Raw genomic sequence first — 17573 nt, forward strand, 5'->3', positions numbered from 1 at the left:
CTGATTCTCTTTGGTCTCTTTCTTCGGGTTTTGTTAAGTTTTTAGCTTTTCTTTTGACCCCTTATAGGTTTTCCTTATAGGGAAACCTGTACGGTTTTTCTAATAAGGTATCCCCTATTTTGGCTTTATTTGGTTATATTGGGATTCCACTTTGGATTGTCTTCTGATTTCATCTGATGTCTTTTGCAGACTTTCTTATGATTTCACTTGAATTAGTTCCAGTTTTATATATATATATATATATATATATATATATATATATATATATATATGTGTGTGTGTGTATGTGTGTATATATATAATATATATATATATATAATATATATATATATATATATATATATGTGTGTGTGTGTGTGTGTGTGTGTACTGTATATATGCTCTCTCCCTAAGTTCAAAATTATTGTTTATTAAACAGACTAATGCTCTCTTAATTGTGGTTCTTCTGCTATTCTGTGTTACCGAATTTTATTTGTGAATTTTCCAAACCATTTTCTGTGCCCCATTAACGTATTATTTTGGCACCACTAAATTTCGAAGCTCAACTACACCCATTCCTAATGTTATCTAATTTATATCATTCATATGCAAGGAGATAAATTTTCTACAATATAAAATTAATTTATTGTTAATTACCTAGCCACAGAAAATTGGATGGTCTTGATGAATGACCAATAATGCTATACTTCACTGAATACTTTTGTGAGCAAGGGGTATTTATAGAATTTACATATGTGTTCTGTCAATCTCATCATTTGAAAAATATAGCCACGTGAATCATTTACTCTCTTTTGCAAAGGTCCAGAGGGAAGTTGTACCAACGAGGACGTCGACGCAGGCTCCATTTTGATGAACTCATCTTGCAAAACCGCCGTCATTGCCAGCAGCAAGAGATGAGCCGAACTCGATCAGGTCATCACCCAGCAACATCTGAAAATATTTAGAAAATAAATAATACGGAAAGATTGCAGGATACAGAAAAAATGGAAGCCAAGCAACAGATCATTTCCCAGCAACCTGCAATTCGTTTAAATTTCTTACTTGTTGCGTATTAGCTTTTTTTTTCTTTGGGTGGGCAGGTTGCTGTGGGTTAGATGAAAATCTGTTGCTATGGTATGATAGTTGGCATAAAGGAAGTTTGACCCAGTTGCTTCTCACATTTTCAGATGTTTTCTCAAAGTATTTTAGTTGTTTTTTTCACATTTTTACTTTATTTCTTTTTCCTGTTTCTCTTTTTTGCTGTATCTGCTTTAGTTGCCATTACTTTGGCAGTTAAGAATAATCTCTAACAGAGGCACAGTCGTTGTTTTTGTTGTTGTTTTTTCTCTTGTTGCTGGTTTCATCGTTACTAATTCAGCATCATATAGTAATCTCTACTGGAGCTTTAAGAAACTGAAATATAGACCAAATGAAGTCTTCTAGCACCCACAATCTTAATTTTGATGTTTCTAGAATATGCTATACAAGTTACAATCTAAGCCTTAAGATGTCGTCTGGAAGCTACAGTATAGAGCGAATGAATGGTTTTAGGCATTCCAGTCTATACAAATTAATATTTTAAGAAATTGCAATCTGCACTATATGAAGTTTTATAAAAACTCCAGCCTAGACCACTTTGAAGGAGTCTTTGACTTACAATCCAGAGAATAGGGAAGCTTCTGGAACGTATAATCTAGACCAGGGATCCCAACCATCGGCCCTGAAGGATGTTCATTGTGGCCCTCAGAACAACGTAAGAATTATGCTCTTATCCAACGGATTGCACGTAGCCAGCAACTGCATGATAGAATTTTTTCGTTACTTTTCAAATATTTGCTTCAATTTTTTAATAAATTCGAACCACTTTGCAAAGTAGTAGTAGTAGTAAGTGAAAATTTCATAATTAAATGAATCTCATGTAATTTTTTCATTTACAATTCATGTTAAGAAAAACTGATGCAATCCCACCTGGCTTAGGACTGGACCGAACGTGAGTTTAACATGTATACGTTGAAGCTTCACGTCTACCTGTGTACTGGAGTGATTCAGCTTCAGTTGTTGATTGCCTAACGAAGATTGTTTTGTTTTCTATTCTGGTAAATTTCGCTTTCGGGTTTAAGATTTGGTGAGTTTTCTTGTTATTTTTTTTTAATGTGGTAGTAAACTCAATATAGATTGACAGTATGCTTAAAGGGAATAATTTTGTAACAAAACCTAACGCCTGTGAGGTAGAGTTCGAGAAAGAAATTGAACAGTGGTGCCCTGATGGCGAAAACTGTTGAGTGCGTGGTATATTCCCTTTCGGTTATATTTATAAACAAATTCTAAAAAAAAAATGAGCACAGCGTTTCTTTAAATTGGATAATATTTTGTAGTGAGGCCATATGTGGTCTTAGTTCGTAATTTACCTATGGTTTGTAATACATACTTTTTTTCGAAAATGAACAGAGCTTTTCGTCAAGCGGTATAACTTTGAAACAACGATGTGCATAATTTTAATCCTGCATATGTTTTATTTTGTTTGGGTTGGAGTTGTAACATATAGATTCCCCCTTGCAGGAACTGAACGTATGTCAGCTAACCCAGAAAGATGAAAATAGAAGAGGAGGGTCGTGTGTTTCATTGAAGGTTGGGTTACACGAAACTATGAAGACCTTGAAAACATTTAATGTCAAAGACATTTTGAAACACGGCATAAGAATTAGTTTTCACTTCAAAGGGCTAAAACAAGATATCTGCTTTACAAAAATCAGCTTCTGCACAGCAAACTTTCTTTAAAAGTAAAACCAGTGAAACCGAATCAAGCGTGCGTGCCAGCTACGTGGTAGCCAAGTGACGTGAGTGAGGAAGGCACTCTGATGGAGAATTCGTTAAGGAGTGCATGATCAAAACGGCTAAAGAAATATGCCCAGAAAAGTTGCCACTTTTTCAAAATTTAAGGTTTTCTGCTTCAACAGTCACAAGGCATTTCGAAGATCTGAGTGGAGACAATTTTTCAACATATCTGAGATAATACGCAATTTTCATTATTTTCCTTTAGCCTTGGATGAAAGCAATATGTTGGATACAGTACAACTTCTGATTTTCATCATAGGTATTGACAACAACTTTCTGATTGTGGAAGACTTGTGTTTCCTACGAAGTATGAAAGACACTACAACATCAGAAAATCTATTTTTGGAAGTATCTCAGGTAGTAAAAACCCTTGATTTAAGTTGGGTCAAGCTAAAAAGTGCAACCACAGACGAGGCAAGAAACATGGTGGGAAGTAAAGCAAGATTGGCCGAACAAATCTGCATTGAAGTTGTTACTGTTAATGGAACACCTACTCGGAAGTTTTGGTGCATTATTCGTCAGCAGACACTGTGCAGCAAGGTCCTGAAATCTGAAGATGTCATGAACGCTTCGTATCAAGTGTAAATTTCATCGGACGTCATGGTTGGAACCATCGGCAGTTTCAGACAGTTTTATCTGAATGAGATTTAGAGTATGGTGATGCATTGTACAATACTGAGGTGAGGTGGCTCAGCAAAGGAAAAGTTCTCAGGCTTTGTTTGCCTTTTTTGGGCTTCGCCATGAAATTGAAAGGTTTCTTACTGAAAAAGGAAAGTTCCAAGAGGCATATTTAGATCTCGTGGGTTTTTTGCTTAACTTTCTTGCCTAATATAACTGATCATCAGAATACTTTGAACATAAGACTGCAAAGCAGAGGAAAGTTGTTACCAGACATGTTTACTGATGTGAAAGCGCTTGAAAGTAAACAAGAAATTTTTATGTAACAGTTCCGTGAGGAAAACTTTACACATTTCCCCACTTGCAATGAGTTGCTGAATGAAAGAAAAAATGTTTTATCTGCCTCAGTAATAAAATGTAATGGGCCTATTAAACTTCAAAAAGAGGAATTCATAAACAGATTCAAGGACTCCCATGATCCCATAGTAGAAATTCAAATTTTTAGAAACCATTTCAGTGTATCACTGAAAGATGTTCCAGGAATTTATCAGATGGAGATAATTGATTTAAAAGCCATTGATGCACAACACTACGCTTAAAGGGAACAGTCTTTTGGAATTTTATTCCTGTGTACCTGAGGATTATTCAGATTTAAAAAGATGTTGCAGGTAGTTTTTTTTCCGTTTTTGATACACAATTTCATTTTTGAATACATCTGTGAACAAATATTTTCAAAGATGAAACTAGTAAAACTGAAACTTAGAACAATGCACATTGATGAGCATTTTCGCCAAATTTTGAGGCTTTCTGTCACAAATATTGAAACTGATATTGACAAGATGCAGCATCAAATATCTCGTTAAAGCTGAGCTAAATAGGATTATCTCTATAGTGTCTTTCTGTGTACAATGAAAAATAAACTAGCATTTATTAAACATCTTTTATTTGTAGCAACAGTACCTATATAGCATTAACCGCCCTAGTCTCTATAGTAAAAGTAAATAGAATAAAAATGTGAGCTTTCTTCGACAGTAATCAAACGAGTGCTTCTAAAACCTACTAAGTAGACCTGAATGAAGGATTCTATTGTAGAAGCTACAGTCCTTATCCAACTGAAGATTTATAGAACCCAAAATCTAAACCCAACAAACACTTCTAAAAACCGAAATCTAGAACAAAGATCTACAAACTACTATGTACACACAGTGAGATCAGATAGAAAGTACAATCCGGAACAACCCAGAGTAATTTAAAGTCTCTAGAAACTACAATCAGGTCCAAAGAAAGGCTTTTAAAGAGTCAGCATAGAAAAGAAGAATGTTTCCAGAGACTGAAACCTAAAGAAAAATGCTTTAACAAACTACACTCTATATCTTTTGAAGGATTACAGAAGCTTTAGTCCAGACCTTACGAAGGCTTCCAGAAGCTATAATCTAACCTTGACCTTAACCCTACTGGTGAAAGTGGTCAGATATATATGAAATATGATGCAAGCCATAGATTCACTACCAACATATCATGAATGGTAACTGGGCGTTAACATAATAAATTTGAAAGTTCTCCAAATGTAGTACTGCATGAACTTCCCTTGAAACTGACGGTGCTGGTTGACTTGGCACTAACGATCACTTGGGAAACAACGAATGTGCCATAGTCTTCCACTATAGTCGGTTTCAACTTATCTACCCACCCATGGGTGACGAAGTAGCAAATATATGTGCATGTATAGTTCAAACCATTTCTTCAGTAACATAATTGAATGTTTATATATACAAGCACCCGCACACCTTCTCATAGATAGGACGATTTATATTGACAATACAGGACGTTTTACATCGATCTGCTTATACAAGCACAAGAAAGTCGAGCTTGTATAAGTCTACTTATATCAAACACAAACGAACGTTGGAGCTTTCAATTATTATTCTTTGTCACTGGTATAGTCCGTGCTACACGTAGACCTATGCTCACAAACTGCTTATATCACAATATTTCCTTAACATTCAAACATTATTCCATGTAGATTTCATTGCATGAACATTAAAAATAACCTTTGATGATGTTAACCACTATAGCTCGTAGTACTGATAAGCGAACGATAGGCCTATTTGATTTTACTGGCCTTCTTTTAGGCACATCTTCATTTCAAAGCAGTCAAAATTGCTTGTTTTTTGTGGTCATTATTGATTTCTAAAACTTGTTCCAATGCCTTATATACTATATATAATAAAGATGATTAGGCTAGCCTTTTATGTTGCATATACGCCATCAATTCTCAAGGGATGACGGGACCTCAATGAAATTTCAAACTTCTGCTCGATAAGTTATTTGGCAGAATTTCTCCTGAAATTCCCCAGTCACCAAGCTACTATGAAGATGTGTATGCTCAAGAAAAAATTATGTAAATATGCAAAATATTCGGTAGAGAAAACTGCAGTGTTATTGCCATGCATCGTCCTCCATCCAATGTTGCAGTGGCTGTTCCGCTCACCTTCCCCAGACAGCTTCCTGCCTCATACACAACAGTATTCCTAGCTATTTCGAATATTACCCTTAATCTTGTAAAGTACATGTAAGAAATGATTAGAACACCTTTTAATCGCACTCACACAGCCCGATGTCTTTTTATTTACCCACAATGAGACAAAAAATAATTGAAAGACCATCGTTCATTTGTGTTTGATCGGCGTGGACAATTTGATACAAGCTCGTCCTTCGTGTGCTTATATGGCTATATTATCGATATAAATCGGAATGTTTATGGTCTTATAAGAAGGCGTGGGGATTCTTTGTATGTATAAGCATTCAGATGTATTCCTGATTAATTCCTCGTAGTTTGCCTACAATAACGGAAGCATTGGTTTCAGCCGGTCAGAAGGTAGGTATGCGTATGCCACAACTACCTAAAACCTACATTGGTGTGGGAAAAGATTGGAATGAAGTAGGCTATTGCTATATTACTCTCCATTAGTTTCTAATCGTGCCAAAACTAAATGCTGAATACACACACACACACACACACACACACACACACACACACATATATATATATATATATATATATATATATATATATATATATATATATATATATATATATATATACAGTATATATTATATATATATATATATATATATATATATATATATATATATATATATATTGCAATTTTTATTTTTGATAATGCACAGAAACCTACAATCCGTTATATCGGACCTGTCTTGATCGTACACCAAAATATAAACAAGGAATATATTTGATCCTTCCTCTCTCCCTCCCTCTCACCATTTCCACTGAAAAATATACAGTGTATATATGTGTGTGTATATATATATATATATATATATATATATATATATATATATATATATATATATATATATATATATATATGTGTGTGTGTGTGTGTGTGTGCGTTGTGAGCGCGTGTGCGTACAGTGAATCCACAGTGAAGTGCATGTTGTAAAACATCTTGTGTGTATTAAAAAATATATATGTATAAAAACTTAGAGCTTTCGTCCAACTACTGTGGATTTGTTCACTAAAATGGGCCCATTTTATTAAAAATGCCCACAGCAGTTGGACGAAAGCTCTAAATTTTTGTACGTATATATTTTTAATACACACAAGAAGTTTCATAACATGCATTTCACTGTGGATTTCACCGTACATTTCAGGGGAAAAACGACTTAGTACTTTATTTTTTATGTATGTATATATATATATATATATATATATATATATATATATATATATATATATATATATATATATATATATAAATATGTATATATATCTATATATCTATCTGTATATATATATATATATATATATATATATATATATATATATATATATATATATATATATATATATATATATATATATATATATAAATCTGTTTTATAAAGAATTATTTGTGCACCAAATATTTGGTGCAGTGATGTTGGCTAAGAGATATGTATGTATATATGTTTATATATATGTATACACACACACACGCCTTTGGCCTAAATTCTATATTCAATCAAATTCAATTCACACACACACACACACACATATATATATATATATATATCTTAGCCGACATCACAGCACCAGATATTGGGTGTCCAAATGATTCATAAAACAGAATTTGATCATCTTTGACATTTAATCAAAACAAACTTCTCGCGTATAACAAACCGAAAAATTTTAATTTCTGCCAAGCCATTTAATCTGATCTTTATTAATATATTCTTAACTTAACTGCAATTGGCCCAACCTTTGCCGGATTTTTTCATCTGCATGCAGCGCAATTTTACCAATTATTTCATTAGAGAGAATCAATGCCCATGCCTTCAAAAGTGCGTCAGCCTCTTTTGGTTGCCGCTCCTACAACACCCTCGGTTGCTGGAATGTTTCCTGTTAGTCCACCCTCATTAATTAGAAGGGTCTTATTTATCGAAGTTATTTTTTTGCCATCGTCAACTCTGTGTCCTGGTTTTCCAATAGAGCCCTTACATTCTTCCGTTTCAGTTGGTAGCGTATATACTCGTCAAAGTTCCCCATGTCAAAAGATTTGTCTCAAGAATTTGCTTTTCTCTGATACGTTAACTGCTTTCTGTGTCTGCTTAGCACCCATGCATCTAGTTGAACTGCCTTCTCTTCACATTCATCTAGTTCATTTCACATTCATCTAGTTCATTTTGGCATCCGGAAACTATAATCTAACCTTGACGTTAAGAAGACTGTTACTGCAGCTGCATTTTGTCTTATAGTAAGGTCTCTTACCAAAGTGACAAAAGATCTCTGTTGTTTCTGTAACTGCGAGACAGACTTATCTTTTTTCACTTTCAGCTTTTATCATTTTGCATACAGATTCCAGGAACGACACTGTGCTAATAGAGAGAGAGAGAGAGAGAGAGAGCGTTATTGTGTACGAGGAAAAGATAGCACAGTAATAACATGAAGTTATAAAGAGAGATAGGAAGATTGGCGTTCACATTGTTATTAGATGTTTATGCCGTCAAAAAAGGACTGCAACATTTAAGTGATTTTGGCGCTGCTTAGTATTTCTAACATGTCCACTACAGTATGTTGCTCTGTAATTTCTTGTTCCAGACATTAATAATAAAATGTATTGTTCCTTGACCGTAGATTGTCAGTGTTGCATAATAAAAAAATTGATAAATCTTTACATTATTATTATTATTATTATTATTATTATTATTATTATTATTATTATTATTATTATTATTATTATTATTTCGGCCACAATTAGAACCCAATATCTGACATCTATAGGTCTAGTAAGAAGGATTTACAAGGAAAGCTTAAGGAGTACCTGCGGTGTGTGGCCAAGCCACGCAGTTAGCAATTTCCTCCTTACGGGATGATGATGATGAGAGAGAGAGAGAGAGACAGACAGACAGACAGACAGACAGACAGAGACAGCGACAGAGAGAGAGAGAGAAACCATATACATAGATGCAAATGATGAAAATAAAATTATATATATATATATATATATATATATATATATATATATATATATATATATATATATATATATATATAATATATATATATAACATTAAGTGTGAATGTTCTTGAACGTCGACTGGAAGTCGTTGAAGGGTACTGTCGAGCGTTCGAGTCACGTAGGTACCAGCCCATTTATCACTTATAATTCCCCTTCGGTGATATTCCCGAAGTAGTGCAAATTGGATATTAAACGACATCAATAGCTTAATGCTTGCATATAAAACGACACGGAGGTGTTATATATACTATATATATATATATATATATATATATATATATATATATATATATATATATATATATATATATATATATATATATATATATATATATATATATATATATATATATATATATATATATATATATTGAGAGAAATAAAATATGAAAATCTCTCACAGTTGTTAGCAATTGGTAACGCCTAGCAAGTTAACATCTTCCCAGATAAAGAAAATTCACGGTGACGTGTACAACACAATATGATACTTTTTTAATGGTTTTTGTAGGCATATATATATGTGTGTGTGTGCATTTGTGCCTATGCATGTGTATGTACATGCACATATACACATACGCATACAAAGGTACAGAGGGAAAATATAAGTATGCATTTCTATCAAACATAGAGTCCGTCATTACGTAGTATTTCCGCAGGGAGCGAATGTGATGCAGCCCCTGGGGTGAAGAGAAGCAAAAGTGAAAGGAAGCCTCTGAAAACAGGCCCTCCTCACACCTGCCCAATTACTGGAGGAACCATTTTCGTCTCACCGATGATGCACCTGGTTTCACCTGAGCGGGAGAATCTCGCTAATGATTTTGCTTCCAACCCCTTCCTGACTTACGGTTCCGAGGTCTCTTCCATGTCTAGGTGCACTCAAAAGACAAGTATTTCCAGTCTATTCATCTCTAAATTTATCATTCTCTGTTCCTGTTTGAGAAGGAAAAAGACCCTTATAATCATTTTGATTTACTAAACTGTTTATCAGTTTGTTAATGTATTTATTTATTCAATTATCAAAACATCCATTTATCTTCTCTTCTTTCCTGCTTTCTTTTACAAGTTGGTTACTTTTAGTATCCGTTACCTGTGGGTCTACAGGGATGGGAAGCAATGCAGGGAACTAATTAACAGAGTAATACATCAAAAGGAAAACTGGTTAGTGACATGCATGTTCCGTGTAATTACGTCTGACTAATTATCCCATAGGTTTCGCGTCTCTGCTACTTTAAAATCCATTCTTCTGAGGACTTTGACTAACTTTTTTCTCCAAGTGCTTTGTGCTCATGCAAAGGTTTAATCGTTAACTGATTTCATTATATCTCTTAGCTTTCATCTCTACCTTACTACGCTTATTTTCTCTTTATTCGCTTCTTTTTGTTTGAGTTTTTTGTGCGTGTTTGTGTTCTTTTTTTTGGTTAATAATAATAATAATAATAATAATAATAATAATAATAATAATAATAATAATAATAATAATAATAATAATAGGTCTTATTAAAAAGGATGGCTGTATTATGCGAATTTATCTTATACAGTGTCTTTTCTATTTTCCTTATGATTCGCTTTTCGGGCTCAGCGATGTTAGTCAGCAACTGGCCAATATTCATATTGGAAAAAGGATGGTGTGTGGAATGCGGGAAGTCTTTTATTGAAATATCCAATCAGAAATCCTTCGTCGTCTGGATTCAGGCTCTATTTCAGGTACCGTCGACATGTTTCGACAAGCTGGTCGAAACATGTCGACGGTACCTGAAATAGAGCCTGAATCCAGACGATGAAGGACTTCTGATTGAATATTTCAATGAAAGACTTCCCGCATTCCACACACTATCTTTTTTCCAACATGAATATCGGCCAGTTGCTGACTAACATCGCTGAGCCCGACAAGCGAATCATGAGGAAAACAGAAAAGACACTGTATGAGATAAATTCGCATAATACAGCCATCCTTTTTAATAAAACCTGTTTAAAAAGGGTCTGCTCCTTCAAATAATAATAATAATAGTATGTTCACCTTGGTTCACTGCATTCAGTAGAAGCTTGCTCAGCAAATAACTGGACTGAGTAGTAAGAGACTGTGAACTAATACCAACAAGTAAAAAAATGCGCCGAAGTTTCTTAATGGCAATATCGAGTTTTCTGTGCAGCCGCTACAGCGTATAATCAAGGTCACCGTAAATGGATCTATCTTTCGGTGGTCTCGGTATAATGCTGTATGAACCGCTGTCCATGAAACTTTAACCACGGCCCGGGGGTGGCCTATACCATATCGTTGCCAAAAGCACGATTATGGCTAACTTTAACCTTAAGTAAAATCAAAACTACTGAGGCTAGAGGGCTGCAATTTTGTATGTGTGATGATTGAAGAGTGGATGAGCAACATACCAATTTGCAGCCCTCTAGCCTCCGTAGTTTTTAAGATGTTAGGGCGGACAGAAAAGGTGCGGACGGACAGACAAAGCCGGCACAATAGTTTTCTTTTACAGAAAACTAAAAACTTTTCGGCAAGGCAGCGGGATCACTGACAAGAGACAAAAGAAATGTGGGGAAATGTTTGCGAAAAGAAACTGGCAAACGGAGGAGATTAGGCCCTGAAAGAAATGTGCACGGAAACGTTACCAAAACAGCAGCTTGAAAGTGAATGGAAAGGACATTCGAAAGATAATGAAACTATGAGAAAGATTTCGGAAAGAACTGGAATGAGGAATGAGATCCGTTACTGACTGGTAATGATGACGCTTCTGAGAGACATGATCGAAAATTGAGAGAAGACATTCAGAGGAAATGAGAAGAAAATGGTAAGGCTTCGTGAGCGTTATCCCTTTAATGTTTGTTCGTGTATGACATAACTTGACTTATTACCTTTTATGCAATTACATTTTTATATTGTTCATTAACTTACCTATTACCTTACTTATTAACTTATGAAAATTTTCATGCATCCATTTGTTTTCTATTTATTTATTTTTGATTACTTGTTATTGTCTACTTATTCAAAAACTAATTATCTTTTTAAACCTTATGTGTTGCTTATACTAATTTCAGTGCTTAATAGCCTATTTGTTCGTTCATTCGTCAATTTCTTTTTTTTTTATTTATAAAATTTAGTCAACTATTTAATTATATCCTTATTCGACTTTATTCTAAAATTTACAACACTATCTGTTTCTTAATTCATGATATGTTTATTCATGTAAGAATCCATTCATTATTCACATATCTATTTCTTCAATACAAATCACTCATCAATCTATCTAATTACCGGATGAATGACTGGCTGTCTTATTCCTTCATTCGTATATTTACCAATTTGTCCATCTTTATTTATTTCCTTACCCAGACAATCACTTATTTCTCATTTCTTCCGGAATGCACCCACCCGAGCATAAGGGCTCATCGCCGGTCGCGTTGCTTGTTTCAGCTTTAGTGTTATTTGCCGCATCTCATGAATGGATGGATGGTTTAGATCAGTGATTCTTAAACTGGGGGGCGCGCCCCACTAGGGGGGAGCCAGAAGCTTCCAAGGGGGGCGCAAGCAGAGTTGCCAGATGTGCCTATTATTTTTTTTTAATTTGTGATGTTAATTACAAAATTGCCAAAAACTTTATGACTGCCTCCATATATTTTCTAATTATTATCTCAAAACATGCCAAAAATTCAAAAATATAAGTCAATTTTAATTTCAAATCTTGTTTATGAATTGTCTTTTATTGTTATGATGAGTATAATAGCATACAAATAGACAACATATTGTTTATAGATTATAGTTGGCAAAACTTTCAGTGGTAGGGGGGCGTGGGGTCTATACATAATGCAGAGGGGGGCGCAAGGCAAAAAAGTTTAAGGACCACTGGTTTAGATGAAGCGGGCCTTGTACCAGCGCAGGCCTTTGTCATATGGCGGATTGTTTTAGTGTGATAAGGTCTGAAAGGGAGTAGGAGGTACTGTGTGGACCTCTGAATTACGTTCAGTAAGAGGTGTTATCTCCTGAATGCAAGGTTCAAATTGCCTTTGCCAACTTTTAGGTGAATAACTCAAGTTTGATGGCTTTCGAGGTTCACGTTTGATTTAATTTTGAGCCGTCTTCCCTTACAACTGTGTTTGATCCTCTCTCTCTCTCTCTCTCTCTCTCTCTCTCTCTCTCTCTCTCTCTCTCTGTGTTTGTATCTGTGTACATGTATATGCGTGTATATATATATATATATATATATATATATATATATATATATATATATATATATATATAGATAGATAAATTAATAGATAGATACACAGACAGGTAGACATCAAGACGTCTGTGCTCATCAAGAGAGAGTTAAATATTGAACAAAGTCTCTACGGTTCTGTAGACTAATTATTAGAAATATTAGTCTGTCCACATATGCTTTATTCTGTATCTCAAAATTTCTAAAACGACATTACATTTTACTGGAAGTAGACCAAAATTAGCACATTAATTCAAGAAGTTATAAGAAGCTAATTATAACAGTTATTGACAGAAAGAAAATAATGAAATAGAAACTTCAGTACTTCTATCGGTGTATCAAAGAATGACAGTGAGAGAAAGAAAGCAACGGCTCCGATCTAAGGAAAATTGTTTACTCTTTCATAGGACTAAAATAATGGTGTGTCGTGGTCGTGTCTATTCTGAGTTTAGGATTTCTATCTTTGGAAATAAGATTCATTTTGAGCTTTTGTTGATGCCAATCCCTAGGTGCTTCGGGGTTTGAGATTTTCACGATTTTTTTTTTTTTTGAAACAAATACGAGATCGTTTCAATTGTGTTATTGAAAACCTGGTCGGTTTTAAGCTTATGTTAATATCTCTAAATAGACTGTAACTGACAATTAAATGAGAGACCAGAACTTCATTTTTAGAGATGAAGTTGAAGCCTCCCATTGTACTGTCAGTTATAGTACTCATATACGTCTCGGTAGAAAATGATTATATTGTCATTTGTAAACATGCTAGGATTTTAGTTTTAATCTGATTTTCAACTCCCTTTATAGAAACACCACGAGATCCTCGCTGCCTCCCCAACCAACCTCCTTCGCAGAAATAACATTGCTATTTGTGAAGGGTCTTGATGACTACGAAAAACAGAAAGCTCTTGGTTGCCAAGTTGGAAGGCGGGACAAATTTCTTCCCTTTAGCAATACCACCGGATTCTGAAATCATGGAAAAAAGGAGAAAAGAAATAAAAAATAGAAAAAAAAGAATAGGATTATGCGTTCACAAAGGCGGATCTGCTAACATAAGGCGAAGTGGTTCTTGTAAAGGATAAAGTCGCCATGGCAAATCCGCCCTTATCCCACAGGACGACAGGAACCACTCTTCTACGGCAGGTGTTGGAGGACCCTCTATGACGTCACAAGGAGCAGAGTGGGCTTTCTGACTGGACACCCCCAGTATCTTCTCCCCAACCCACCCCCACCCCCTCTACCATTCCCTTCAAATACACACATACATACGTACATGCATACATATATACGCAAGTCACGGCTCGATACCAAGGTTAAATGAGTTTTCATTCCTGTTAGAAATTCTGTTATTTTTCATCATTTACGTGTTTCATATTTACTGGAAATACCGGGCTCTCACGATGTGCCAAAGTGAAAGTGAGTACATTGAATTGTATCCCATATAATGCAAATTCCTGAAGAGTGTTTAGTATCATGTTGAAATTAATTAGCTCAGCTGCTCCAGGCAAATCTGAGCCAAACCTTACATGAGTTCATTGCATTGTGAACCTCATTTATATAAAAATGAAAGCTATTTATGGTACGTATACCACTTTCTACGAAATGAGATTATTTCTACGCAATTCCATAAGCCATTTTTAATTGCCAATTACATTCCAAATCCAAATGGCCACTTCCTGTCCTTAATTAGTGAATGACCAACACAGCACCTTTCCTCGGTTGGCTGACACGAACGTTCGTATGATTGATTACTACCTAAGTTGCTTATTCACGAAAAAGATTTTTAACTTCAAGTAAGACAGATTGTGTTGATTGTCACTGTGCTTATCAAAATTTTTGTGGATAAATATAGAGGTCTCCTCACTTTATATATATATATATATATATATATATATATATATATATATATATATATATATATCTACACATATATAGATAGATATATACATAAATACATACACAGTATATACATATATATATATATATATATATATATATATATATATATATATATACATATATAGATAGATATATACATAAATACATACACAGTATATATATATATATATATATATATATGTATGTATAATTTTCATAAACTCTTATGAGCCAATATTTCCAGCACCTTGTCAACCGCGGATAAGAACATCAATAATCAAATTCTATAATACCTACCTAGGGAAATTCGCAAGGTTTTCACGATTCATAGGTCTGGAGGAATGAAATCCTTTCGTTATAATTCGCTCTTTTTACTACATTTTCAGCTATTAAACTGAAGGATTATGAATAAACGACATCTTTACATCATTATTTTCAAAGTCCCTTTTTGTAATGAAAAATGAGATTGCCTAACTCCTTGCTTTTCACTGATACAAAGACAGTTCCTAGACAGTAGCCATCTCAGTTCGTTTTGCTCTTACCATCTCTGCAGCGCATTCGACAAAGAAGTTGAATTATGTCGAGGATACCATATAAATACATACACACACACACATACATATAAAATACATATATATATATATATATATATATATATATATATGTATATATATATATACTAATTTTATATAACAAAGCATTTTAATACTTTAAAATACTAGGCCACAAATCGTCCTTGAGCATCGTATATAATATACAATGAGAATAATTTGCACCCGGAGAGAGAGTTCCTCATTGGAAGGGTGGGTATTGTTCTCAGCTAGCACTCTGCTGGGCCCGCGTTCGAATCTCCAACCGCCAATGAAGAATTAGAGGAATTTATTTCTGGTGATAGAAATTCATTTCTCGTTTTGATGTGGTTCGGATTCCACAATAAGCTGTAGGTCCCGTTGCTAGGTAACCAATTGGTCTTAGCCATGTAAAATAAATCTAATCCTTCGGGTCAGCCCTCTCTAGGAGAGCTGTTAATCAGTTCAGTGGTCTGGTTAAACTAAGAAATACTTAACTTGCAGCCGGAGGGAATAACATCTGATAAGTGCACATACCCTGGCCGAAATTCGAACCCATGGACTCAACGTACGCCATCATAAACCCATTTGCTCTTAAGGGATGAGGTTTCTGGCTCCATGGCCTCTTTAACCATGGATTCGACCACCTCAGTCGCATAACTACCAGCCGGACGACTACTTTGGTCAACAGAGCCACAATATGTTTTTAGCAAGACTTACCGATCTTAATTTGATCATAACTTTGTAGTGACAACCGTATCCCAATTGTGAAGGAATCGAGAAATTAAAGGGACAATGTTGGCATAACAACGACAGCATATATATATATATATATATATATATATATATATATATATATATATATATATATATATATATATATATGTATATATATATATGTGTTCATTATTTTCTTTTATATATATATATATATATATATATATATATATATATATATATATACACGGAAATAATGAAACACATCAGTGTGCATATATATATATATTTATACTTATATATATATATATATATATATATATATATATATATATATATATATATATATATATAAAAGCTAAAAATGTGTGTGTGTGTGTGTGTGTGTGTGTGTGGACGTGTGTGTGTGTGTATGTATATATCAACTAAAAATGAAAATATATTATTCTATTATTTTCCTCTATATATATATATGACCTGTGTGTGTGTGTGTGTGGGACCTCGCGTGACAGAACAACAAGACATGATAAGATTTCTTCTATTCAAAGACCCGATGATTTATTTAATGGCTACTAAATCAGCTCTCAATGGATGAGACTAGAGAGAAGAAATCATGACAATTTATCCCTTCCAAATCAGTCATTCTTTGCAAAGGCTGAGAACCGCCCAACAAGCCTTTATGGTCGCAACAAATGGTGATTCGTGTGCAACTCAAATGAAGCCCTGGAATTCATTTTTTCAAGAGTGCGGTCCTATTCCTATGACTTGATAATAATTATAATAAATAATGTTGCTCTTTTTTATTCTAGTGTTAGGTAAAATTAATAATGATACCGTATCATCGATGTTACCATTAGTCGCAGTAATAGTAAGATTACTTAGTTTTAGTAGTAGTATCACTTGAAGTAGTTTTATTAATGTACCTTTTCATTTTCTTCCCAGTCATTTGAGCGCATTAATAAAAGTGCTTTTCAGCTCATGATTGCAGATTCCTTTCAAAGGTGACTGCTTGTGAACTGAATGTCCGTCAGCAATGTATCATCGAAGTTAACAGGTAATTATGCACGATTTATGAAACTTCAAGCTTGCGTGTTTCTCGCTGTGGAAAAGATTAGCATTCAGTTGATTTTTGTGGGTGAATGGAGAAAGGTGCCAAACTTTGCCAAAGAAAACCAGAGGCAGTTCTGAGATTTTGGACTGAGATTTTAGAAGTGCATGGCTGTGAGGTCTTCAAATATTCATTAATT

The 17573-nt window shown here is 34.3% G+C and overlaps 1 long non-coding RNA gene across 1 annotated transcript in view; it reads right to left on the reverse strand.

The window, feature by feature from the left end:
- Window positions 1–508: 508 nt before the first annotated feature.
- The window catches only part of LOC136840290 (uncharacterized), a 97986-nt gene continuing 80921 nt past the window's right edge, over window positions 509–17573 (reverse strand). The window contains exon 3 of the long non-coding RNA XR_010853575.1: window positions 509–930. This is a non-coding gene — a long non-coding RNA (uncharacterized lncRNA). The remainder of the gene's footprint in view (window positions 931–17573) is intronic.

The sequence above is a fragment of the Macrobrachium rosenbergii genome, chromosome 7 (assembly GCF_040412425.1).
Source record: "Macrobrachium rosenbergii isolate ZJJX-2024 chromosome 7, ASM4041242v1, whole genome shotgun sequence".
NCBI classification, from domain to species: domain Eukaryota; kingdom Metazoa; phylum Arthropoda; class Malacostraca; order Decapoda; family Palaemonidae; genus Macrobrachium; species Macrobrachium rosenbergii.